At 39.6% G+C, this 12,369-nt stretch overlaps 1 long non-coding RNA gene across 1 annotated transcript in view; it reads right to left on the bottom strand.

Moving 5' to 3' along the window:
• Positions 1-4,008, bottom strand: part of LOC109478609 — a 5,482-nt gene extending 1,474 nt beyond the window's left edge. Inside the window, exons 1-4 of the long non-coding RNA XR_002140737.1 lie at positions 3,906-4,008; positions 2,249-2,338; positions 1,629-1,744; positions 405-530 (exon numbers count right to left, since the gene is read on the bottom strand). This is a non-coding gene — a long non-coding RNA (uncharacterized LOC109478609). The remainder of the gene's footprint in view (positions 1-404; positions 531-1,628; positions 1,745-2,248; positions 2,339-3,905) is intronic.
• Positions 4,009-12,369: the final 8,361 nt, after the last annotated feature.

Genomic DNA, 12,369 nt, shown 5'->3' with positions numbered 1-12,369 from the left:
TGTGTGTGTGTGTGTGTGTGTGTGTGTGTGTGTGTGTGTGTGTGTGTGTGTGTGGTTGGTGGTATGTTTGTGTGTGGGGGGGTGTATTCTTCTGATATGAACTGTTCTGCAACAATAAATTTTACCATATCAAAAAAACGTTTTAGTTACATGTGTCCTTTTTGCTTTCGTTTGTTTCTGAGAGAGGGGGTCACTGTGTTAAAGGTATCTTTTCGGTAGGCACATACCTATCTGTTATGTGTCTATTTATTTATCATTCATAAGTTTGTGTGTCTAGTCAAACATTTTTCATAATGTGTAAATAGCGGCGAGAATACAAGTTGCGTATAAATTGAGTCCGCCGTCACTTCGTCTTTGTACTATTGATTATTTGTATATATCATATTTTTTCTTAATAAAAATACCTCTTTCCTCATAATCTCCGCAGAATGTGTCGATGTTGCTGTTTGCTGAACTTCCATCATGGAATGTCATAATGGTAGCGGAACAGTTGTGAGAACCTCGGCGCCACTCCCGACATCAAAATTGATCTAGAACAGAAAGTCAATATACATGTATTATGTAAATGTGGAAAAACATTTTTGCCCATCTTGATCAATTGGTCATAGTCGCACCTCTATTATGTAAACGAATGAACTATGTTGTATCAAAGAAAAGTTGAAACTGATGATCAAACGATACGTTCTTGTGAAAAAGCTTTCTGCAAAAGACGCCGATAGCAAAAGTGCAAAGTACTGAACTTCCAGTCGGGAACTGCTAGGCTTTGGAGCAATGGACCGTTTTCCAAAGACGTAATATAACACCGCTAGAGACGACTAAAGCTAGCCGTGTCACATATTCAGAACCTTCCCCCGAACACCAGCCGACCAAGGTTGGCTGAAGCCCCTGTCACACATTCAGAACCTTACCCCGAACACTAGCCGACCAAGGTTGGCTGAAGCCCCTGTCACACATTCAGAACCTTACCCCGAACACCAGCCGACCAAGGTTGGCTGAAGCCCCTGTCACACATTCAGAACCTTCTCACGAACACCAGCCGACCAAGGTTGGCTGAAGTTCGGGGGCAGCCTGACTAGATTGAGGCCACATGTGCACCTACCTTTCTATGCGACTTGAATCGAATTTGAGTTAAATTGGAGTTGAATTTGACTCCAAGCCACGCCCCGACCTACTCCCTAGCACCTATAACCCACCTGCTAACCATGGCCAAACCTCACACCAGAATATTTTAAACATTTTGAAATATTCGTCTGACGCAGCCGAACTGTAACCGACCTGGCCGGACATCAGCCAACTCCCAACCTACTCCTAACCATAGTTTATTAGGGGAGTTCGGCAGTTTTCTGGACGCCATATTCTAATCTCCCAGCAGGTCTTTCGGTGGGGGTAAGAGAGTATCAAATTGGCAGTCTGTAACCATTCCCTTCGGTGGCCACGGGAATGGTTACAGACGTCGACTGGCCAATTTAAACTGACCCCCCCCCACCGAAAGATCTGCTGGGAGATTAGCCATATTCGGCTATGTGTGACAGACTCTGCATAGAATACATGATACACGTCACGAACCTGTATTTCGGCACCCTTACATCGTTTATCGGTAAAAAGAAAGGCCTTGTGGAAAGACTTACCAGTATTAACCTGTTTTCATCAGTCCGGATGACCCACTCACAATAGTCAGACGTCGCATCCGTTGCACTGCTCACCTCCCCCCGTACTCCGGTTAGATAATGCACACATCCGGCCTCTGTCAAGAAATCGGCAGCTTAGTATCATTACCTTCACCATAGGGCTATGCATTCAGTTTGGCTATGGTGTGGTGACTGTGCATTTATGTCATAGATCGATTTTTATGATTTTGGTAGGTAAGTTACCGATGGAGAGACGAAAGTGAAGTTCGAAATTTTGCCTACGTCACTGCAGTGGACCTTTTGTTCTTGTTTTTAACCACCTTAGTGTGGCACTATTGCGTAGGATGTCCGCGCTCAAAGACAATGTTGATTACACTTTGCCGATCGAAATCTCAGTTTACTTGAACATGTAACAACAACAAGGCAATCAGAATAGCAGATATGCTCGACACAACATATAGGAGCTGCACGTATAGGCACCTAATACACAAACACTCGAGATAACACACACACATACATACATACATACACAAGCGTAAGTGAGCGTACACAAACATACACATACTAAACACATTTACTAAACAAAATCAAATCAAATATCGTTAGCCCAGGTCGCTTACCTCCATACGTAGGACACCAGGTCATGGCGCAGAACAGGAGACAGGCTGCGACAGAGCTGCCCTTCATCTTTAGCATTGTCAACACGCGCCCTGAAAACACGTCGTGATGTTTAGAGCTTATTCACCGTCACAGCACCGCCGACATCTGGCTGGAGTCTTATGTACATGTCTTCGGTCACACTAGAATAAGAGCCACCCTTAGGGCATGTTCAAGAGCCCGCATGTTTAGGTATCAATTACAGGAAATACCACCTGCAAATGCAGGTAAGTGCAGGTAAGTGCAGATTAGACTGTGCTTGTTATTCATGATGTCTACCTGCACCTGCACTGAGTTTACAGTATACTAGTACACGTAGGTGTTTGAGGATTTTTATTTGCCACATTGACTGTTACCAACAGGTATGAAGTATAAAAGAAATAGTGGCAATGGTTTCTGAGCAGGTTTAGTATGATCCATAGTACCAAAATTAGGAGTGGTGCAGGTACAATTTCTTCAGTACTGGGTGATAAGTGCTGAGGCTACGTTATTTACTGCTATTGTAAAATTTGGAACTTAAACATTGACCGACATTTACTACCGTTGGTAAATGCAGTTTTGAGCTTTGTGGAGGACATAGCTACGATACAGGAAAAACGTTCTGTAACATTGCGGATTAGCGTATACTACACACACTGTATCACTGGAAGAACTTACCTTATATGTCAATGAAATCGTTAATACAACAGTATGTGCAACGCACGACTCGACCTAACAATGGAATACACAATTACAATGACAAAAGCAATGACTAGATCTACAATATCAATTCAAGAATACTTCACAAATATGAGTTAATGAACGAGTGGGGACTCTGAGTCAGAAACTGCCCAATGTAACGTTAACGAGATCGTATGTAGGCTCCACCAGGCCTTTCTACGGGAATACGGATCGTAGAATTTGGCAAAAAAAGAGAGTGAAATTGGCCAAGGGAGTCCGGCCGCGGGGAGGTAGTTTCTTTCCCTCGGAAGCGTGGCCAGTCAAACCTACAAGGCGGCCAAACTCCCCTGGCAATTATTCTCCTATAGTAGTATATAGCCAGTGTAGTTAGAGACGAGATCGTATGCTGAAGCTAGGGTGACCGCTTTGGGTACATCGTTCTTTTCGTGCTTGTAACACCCATGGAAGCCTGGTGTCCACTCTATCGCAGGCTCTCTTCGGGGCCCAAACAGTTCCCCCCAACCCAGACTGGTCGCCCGTGAGTGTTACGCCTCTAGGGCTTTGGTAATACCGCCAGACTACGGGGAGTTGAGCCGAGAGAGGAGACACCAGATTGGTAAAGGGCCGCCCAACTCCCCTAGGGCTCCCCACGAGTAACTGGTCTAGGCGGGCGTACTGCTTTGGGCGTCCGAAAGGCACTGGATATAACGTTATAAACAGCCTCAGTTAACGACTCAGAGCTGATTACGACTTTACGATTTCCGGCTGATGTCCTATTACGAATTCCGTTGACTTTTGGGGAGTCTGCCTACGGATTACGACGACTACAAAGGCCTGATTACGCCTTACGAAAAAGGGCATGCAGGCTCTCCTGTAATATATAACTTCATTCTTTACACACACACCCCTCCCTTAAATAATAAATAGTAGTAGTATGTGTTTTACACGGAATAATCTTACCTTCGTGTGCGTTACCGTAGACCTGGGTGAGTCTTCCACGGCTCCGGTCTGTCCCGATCAGGAAATGGCTCAGGACAAAATTCGGTCAGTCAGGTGTAACCCGTGGTATCTCATGATGACGCAGTTTCCGACAGCCTCAGGCTTTGTGACAGGCTTCCTGCATAAGTCGTGTCTTCGGCTGACGTAGTTTGGCATAGTTTAATGCGGTTCACTTCCTTGTCAAAATAAGGCCACGCCGACTTAATTTTATGGATGACATCCGCGCGCGCATTGATTTTCGCCTGTTGTAAAAAAAAAAAAAGATCATGTCCACCGAGGCTCTGGCCTGGCTCTAGGCCTGGGTAGTCCATGATATGGGCAAAAATGTAAGTGTTCCCCTTGCCGCCGATGAGAAAACGTACCACATGGACACAAGAAAGGCTTTTCGTGGCATCGAACTAGACACGACAACCATGGAGGTGAGATTGCCTGAGGAGAAACAAACAAACTGCAGGAACCCCTGCCATCCCCTACCGCTTCGCCTCTATTTATTTATTCATTACCCTATTTGCAATTGATCGTGCAGGGACTTGACCAAATAGGGTGTGTGTGTTTGGGAGGGAGGGGACTTGAGGCCCATCACCTGAAACTCAACTTATAGCAGGACCACCAAGAAAATGCAAAAACAAGCGAAAACATAGCAGTGTGTGTTTCCATATTTGGAGTGTAACCATACTTGAGCATATTTTGTGTGGAAATGTTTTTGTATGTTCTTCAAGAGGGGGGTTGTTTTTAGAATTGAATTTTGGACTCATTCTTGAAGAGGGGATGCATTTTTTAAAGTCTTGGACAGACCTGTTACACAAAATTTTTTGTGGAAATGTTTTCGGCCATCGGACACTGGGCCGATGGACTAGTCCATTCTTGACTAGTGGAAACATGTTTTTTAATTAGTATGACAGGTTGGGAAGGCCCGTTTTAAACTTGAATGACTTGGATGGCAAATCTTTCTTCGGGCAGAAATTAGCTTGGAATGTTCTTCGTTTGCACAGGTGTGAGTTTAGAACATTTCATTTTATGGGGAGGGGTATAACTGAAATATTATCATCTTGTATTTGCTCCAGAGCAAATGCTGCCTTTCTAGCTATTGCTCATTTTTCAAGGATAGTCATCAGTTTGCTTTGATGCATTGTAAACCTTTACGTTATGTTATATCTTGGTTCAGTTGTAAAGTCCTAAATATAACCATTAACAGGTAATTACAATGCACTGCCCCGAGATCTGGTTGGAGATTAATGTCAACTATCGTGTAGGAGTGTTGAGAAACAGTAGAAAGACTCACCACTGCTTCACTGGTCGGTACTAAGCAGGCCGGGTTCGTGATCAATGCACTGAATACATTCGCTTACCTGCATGGGCACGGGTTATACTTAGATATTATTCGTTCGTGGATAATGACTTATTTAATATAATATAGGTTTTTTTTTCTTGTCTAAAGGCTGAAATGACATTTTGAAATAAAGTTTTTTTTTAATTCATATATCAAAAACAATAAAGATAATACTAATCATAATGATGAAATAATAACAATAATGATACAATTCATATCTGATCATAATAATAACTGATCATAATAAGTGATCATAATAATGAATGGTCATGATAATAAGTGATCATAATAATAAGTGATCATAGTAATAAGTGATCATAATAATAACTGATCATAATAATAACTGATCATAATAATAACTGATCATAATAATAACTGATCATAATAATAACTGAAATATAATATAATATAATATAGGGTTAATGACCCGCTTTCCTTCGGTGTATACAGTGTCATAATTCATGGTCGGTTCCTATAACCACCGAATGAACGACCGAGTCCACGAAGCTAGTCTTTTTATCAGAAGGAATAATTGCCTAATGCCTACTTGACTTTCTTGACCTCATGACGTAACTGCTATTATGTAACAAAGTCTTTGACCAAAGAGAAATTAGTAACTGTCCGTTCAACTGTCATGGAAAAGAAGCTGTCTCGAGAAGAATAGCTATCTTTCAATGATATTGCCTCAGACGAATCAGGCACGTCCTTAGGTAGACAAACGTCATGCTGCCATCTCTGTGTTCTGTGGGATCTACTTACAAAATCAGTCTGAAAAGTTTAGTACCTTCGTCAAGAAGATTATGTCTTGGGGAGGTGTATGTGTGTATGTGGACTCAAGAAAGCTTATATAATATGGCCTTTCGTGATATTTAAAAGGTGGGTATTCTTAATGAGATGTCGAAACGATTAGATCCCCCTGGCGGCTTGTTGTGGTACTGCAGCGGAACAACCGGTTTTGATATCTTTGGACAAGGTAGGGTCACGAATTTTGGACAGTACTTACTTATTTTGGACAGTAGGCAGGCTTTATTGGGTAGGGCTATTTAGTACATACAGGGACAGTCGAGACATTTAAGAAAAGTAACAGCTGCCAGCAACCATACATATTGAAGCAGTATGACACACACATGAAAATTTACACTCGAGGAAAAGGTAAACGGGGACAACGTTTTACCCAAGGACTACGTACGTATTTACATCAGCTTAAAAATAAAAAATTCAATTCACTTCTCAATATGTAAGAAAATTATACCCATTGAAGTCTGTTTTCATTAACTTGTATTCAGCTTGTAGTTACCGAAACACCTATGTATTTATCTATATACATATATGATTTGTCTAGGCTGCAAAAAGTACTTATATCATTTTCTTTCATTTCATATGTTTTAATTTTGTTCAGCAAAAGCTTTACATCACTTCGGTCCCAGTTCGCGGTCCAGTCAACAAGCTCCCAGCCTGAGGTCGGGCGTGTTGTCTGCTGTACGGAGATTTGACTAGTGGCATCATGTCGGGTCGGCAGCAGCACCAGACTGGCGACACTGGTGAGTTTTCATGATGTACTGACTTCTTTTACCACCTTTCAAATTTACAGTCGCAGTGTTCAGTGTATCTCTCAGTCATGTGTCCTTTCTTGTACCTGTGCGTTCCCCTACTAAAACTAAAACCTAATCCTTTTTGTCGTTTTAGAGGTCTTTTTTCCACATTGACTTTCTTTGTATTGTAAAGGCCAAACTTATTCTACTTTTGACTTCTGTAATTTTTACTCCAGGCATCACGCCCATACAACAGTCTCAGACTGTTTGGTGGAGCTCAATTGCGAACGCAGCTGCAAGTAACGCCAACCCCTTGTATAACTCCAGACCAGGTATTGTTTGGGCGTGTTTGTGTGTGCGTGTGTGTGTGTACGTGTGTGAGTCTGCGTTTATGTGCCTGACGTGTATGTTTGCTTGGTATTATACGTATTCAATAGGATGGCAGCAAGGGGGGTGGTAAGGTACGTGTGTGTGTGTGTGTGTGTGTGTGTGTGTGTGTGTATGTGTGTGTGTGTATGTGTGAGTTTCCGCACATTTGTAGTCAGCATAACTTCAGAACGCCTTTATGGATTGTGATGATATTTGGTATGCTGGTAAGTCTTAGGAAGCCAAAGGTAAAGGCCAAATATGGACCTCCTGGTGGATGACCTTCGTACTACAGCAGAACTTTCAGGTTTTCGTATCTTTTGCCCTGAACATGTTATGGTCTTGATGTGACAGATAGCTTATCCTATCAGGAATAAGTGGTGTAAGTTTGATCCCCCTAGCGGCTTGTTCTGGAACTGCAGGTTAGTTTCTGGTAAAAACTTTTAAAGCCAGATAGGAACAACATATTTTCATTATTTTTGGTATGTAGGTAGCTGAGAGAGAGTTGTACATAATTAAATGCAACTTATGCAAATGAGGACTTAATTTGCATAATCAATGAGAAAATTCTATAATTACAGTGTTTCATAATAGTACTGCTATACGTGTAATCTATTTAATCTGTGGCAAGCGGCACATTAACAGATACCAATTATGCAAATGATGACATAATTTGCATAATTAATGTGAAAACTCACATAATTTGCGAATGATGGGAATTTTATACCTTGTGACATGTGCAAGTTACTTAAAGGTAAACACCACTATGCATATATTATGTTAATGTAGAGGTCATTTGCATATTTAATGAGGACATGTCATTTACAAAAACTCATATATTTCATGTAGGTATGAGTTCTACGAATTCTTGTTTTGTTATGTTTACAATGACATTTAGCCATTTACTATAATAACGCTCGTTAATTACGTAAATAAATAATTTTTGTTTTTTTTGGCGAATACTATGCTCGTTAATTACATGTAAATAAATAAACAATTATGAATATACCATATGTTTTGGGAAATACTATGCTCGTTAATTACATGTAAATATATAAATAAGTATAAACATACCATATGTTTTGTAAATAAGCGACCTCCGCTGCAGTAACTGACAAGACGTCGGATGGCGGTTTAAACAAATGGCTGAGGACCGCCTGGAGCATTGTCCGAGGTCTGTGTAAAAAGCTGTGGACCGCCTTAACCATTGTCCTAGTTGTGGGTATCGTCATTCTACAGTCATACTTTGCAGGTCAGTTTCTTAACACTTTCTTTTTATCGTTGTGGTATGACGTTCTTTTACTGCCATATTGTGCAGGTTGGTAATTGTTATTCTTGATGGAAATGATCATATTCACGGGAGCACTTCAGAAATTATCGTGATTTTCTTGTTTCTTTCTGTAGTTAAAATGACGACTCTCTCTAATGAGATGGCTGAGCTTAGAGCACAGGACACGAAAATTAAACAACGCTTTGTAGAGCTTGAAGGTAAGTGGTATGTAAAAAAAGAGGAATGTATGAATTCTATATCACGAGATTAGTTATTGGAGGGTACAAGTTCATTTTTAGTATCATATTCATTTTTAGGCTCATATTATCTTCATTGATAAACAATGTACCTGATTAAAATGTATTAGAAATAATTTTATGCGAGTGGCCCTAAATATTATATTTTGCCTGCCATGACCTTAGGCCCTCTAGGAGAGAAGGGGCCCATGGGGCCAGCTGGCCCTGTGTCTGTCGGGCCTCCTGGGCCACCTGGACCTCCAGGGTTGATGGGGCCAATTGGTCCTCCTGGCCAAAATGGAACCTCCATCTGTGCTAAAGTTGCCGGATCACAAAAATATCCTCAAACTTCAGCCTCAGTCGAGACGAATAAAGGTAAAACGTTTAAATAATCAAATAAATATTAAGATGTGCATGGCTTAGCTGTTTTCCTACCTTTAGTTTTATCATGGTGATCATATGTGATAAATATTGTTCCAATACAAAAGACAAATGTTCTCACCTAGAGCTAGACTTGTCGAAAGCTCTATGTGAGAACATTTACCTTTTGTGTTGGAGCAAAATCTTAACTGTAAACATGTAATTACCAACACACGAACTTCACTATCAACTATTCAATCGCCATGAATGTATCATTATTGATGCCAAACATGGTTTTTAGCATCTTGTCCTGAAGGTTACACTATGTTCCGTGAAGCCTGCTACAAGGCGTATGACACCCTGGCAAACTATGGGGACTCAGTTCTGCACTGTCGCGTGGATGGCGGCACCCTTGCCATGCCCCGAGACGCTGCTACAGACGCTTTCCTCATCTCTCTCAAGAACGCCTGGTTTCGTCCTGGAGCCGGCAAAATGAACTTCTGGATTGGTCTTCATGATCGATACAAAGAAGGACGATTCGAGTGGATGGATGGTACTGCACTCGGGAGCTTCAGGTCATGGCGTCCGGGAGAACCAAATAACTACTGGAATGAAGATTGCGTCCAATACTGGGGCGACAAGTGGAGTGACGGCAAATGCAACAATCTGCAATCCTTCATATGCCAAGTGGCATCAGGTACTCCGCACTTCCATTGCTACCATCTCTTGACAGTATTCCAAACAACCAGCATCACGTTCACCAGATTTAAACTTAACCATGCTCATAAACCCTCACCTGATCAATTCTTCATACATTAATTACTAAAACCCTTTCACACATCATTTCTATTGATTTCGTTGTTAGTACAAAAGACTAATCGTCCAGGGCTCATATAGAAATACAAACACATTGATGGTACCTTTCCCTATTCCTTTGCAGGACGCCCATAAGCGACATGCCGAGCTCTCATCATCTGTGTTAAACAGCAGTAAAGTTCAAGAAGTCAGAATACAAGATCTCAAAGTGAATCATTGGGCCATTTAAGTCAGCTTGTTTGTGTGATATCTGCATAGTAACAATAGAAGTAAAATGGATGTGTATAGTAACAATGGAAGTAAAATGAATCTGCATAGCAACAATGGAGGTGGAATAAATCTGCATAGTAACAATGAAAGAAAAAATGAATCTGCAAAGTGACAATGGAAGGAAAGTGAATCTGCAGAGTAACGAATGAATCTGTGTGTATAGTAAAAAAAAGAAGTAAAATGAATCTGTATAGTAACAATATATGGAAGTGAAATGAATCTGCATAGCAACAATGGAAGTGGAATGAATCTGCATAGTAACAATGACAAAACTGAAAAGTAACAATGGAAGGAAAATTGATCTGCATAGTAACGAATGAATCTGTGTGTATATTAAAAAGAAGTAAAATAAATCTGCATGATAGTAACAATTTAGTAGAATTGATGTGCATAGTAAAATGGAAGTAAAGTGATTCTGCATAGTAACAATGGAAGTAAAATGAATCTGTATAGTAGCAATGACACTATAATGAATCTGTATAGTACAAATGGAAGTAAAATGGATCTGTATAGTAGCAATGGAAGTAAAATGATTCTGCATAGTAACAATGGAAGTAAAATGATTCTGCATAGTAACAATGGCAGTAAAAAGAATACTGTATAGTAGCAATGGCAGTGAAATGAATCTGTATAGTAAAAATGGAGGTAAAATGAATCTGTATAGAAACAATGGAAGTAAAAAGAATCTGTATAGTAGCAATGGCAGTGAAATGAATCTCTATAGTACAATGGAAGTAAAATGAATCTTCATTGGAACAATGGAAGTAAAATTAATGTACATAGTAAAATGGAAGTAAAATGATTCTGCATAGTAACAATGGCAGTAAAAAGAATCTGTATAGTAGCAATGGCAGTGAAATGAATCTGTATAGTACAATGGAGGTAAAATGAATCTGTATAGAAACAATGGAAGTAAAAAGAATCTGTATAGTAGCAATGGCAGTGAAATGAATCTCTATAGTACAATGGAAGTAAAATTGATCTGCATAGTAGCAATGGAAGTAAAATAAATCTGCATAACAATGGAAGTGAAATGGATCTGCATTGGAACAATGGCAGTGAAATGAATCTGTATAGTAGCAATGGAAGTAAAATTGATCTGCATAGTAACAATGGAAGTAAAATGGATCTGCATAAGAAAAATGGAAGTGAAATGGATCTGCATAGTAACAATGGAAGTAAAATGAATCTGCATAGGAACAATGGAAGTAAAATTGATGTGCATAGTAAAATGGAAGTAAAACGATTCTGCATAGTAACAATGGCAATAAAAAGAATCTGTATAGTACAATGGAAGTACAATTAATCTGCATAATACAAATGGAATTAAAATGAATGTGTTTAGTAGTAATAGAAGTAAAATGAAGCTGTATAATGCAAATGGAAGTAAATTGAATCTAATCTTCATAGTAACAATGGAAGTAAATGAATCTGCATAGTAACAATGGAAGTAAATGAATCTGCATAGTAACAATGGAAGTAAATGAATCTGCATAGGAACAATGGAAGTAAAATTGATGTACATATATAGTAAAAAGGAAGTAAAATGATTCTGCATAGTAACAATGGCAGTACAATGAATCTGTATAATACAAATGAAAGTAAAATGAATCTAATCTACATAGTAACGGTGGAAGTAAATGAATCTGCATAGGAACAATGAAAGTAAAATTCATCTGTATAGTAATTATGAAAGAAAATTTAACCTGCAAAGTAACAATGGTGGTGAAATCAATCTGCAACAATGGAAGTAAAATGAATGTACATAGTAACAATGCATGAAAAGACTAACCATGTACCTTTTTGAGCCACTATTAACTATAAGCAGAAACGTATGTATTTTATGTTTAAAACACATATTTCAACTTTGTTTATGTCTTGAATTTAGAATTGATTTCTAATCTTTCACCTCTATCCCTTTGGATATGCCTTATTGTAATTCTGTATGGTAGAATTGTAAGTGAAATAAATTTGCGTGGTATTTATTGTAGTAAAATAAATTTCTATAGTAACATTGCAAGTGAAGTGCTTTTGTGTTTGGACACTATCCTTTTAACCATAAATATTTGTGCCAGGCAGTTTATGACGTCTATCGTGTCATGCTTTTTAGTGTTGGTTGTTTTAGCTTGTTGTGGTACTGCAGCGGAACCCCCGGTTTTTGGATAAGGCAGCAGGGTCACGAATTTTGGATGGTAGACAGCTTTGTAGGGTAGGGCGATTTACTTACAGGGAGACAACAAAGAAA

The sequence above is a fragment of the Branchiostoma belcheri genome, unplaced genomic scaffold (genome assembly GCF_001625305.1).
Source record: "Branchiostoma belcheri isolate BF01 breed outbred unplaced genomic scaffold, Haploidv18h27 scaffold44, whole genome shotgun sequence".
NCBI classification, from domain to species: domain Eukaryota; kingdom Metazoa; phylum Chordata; class Leptocardii; order Amphioxiformes; family Branchiostomatidae; genus Branchiostoma; species Branchiostoma belcheri.
This window is presented reverse-complemented; position numbering and strand designations above follow the sequence as displayed.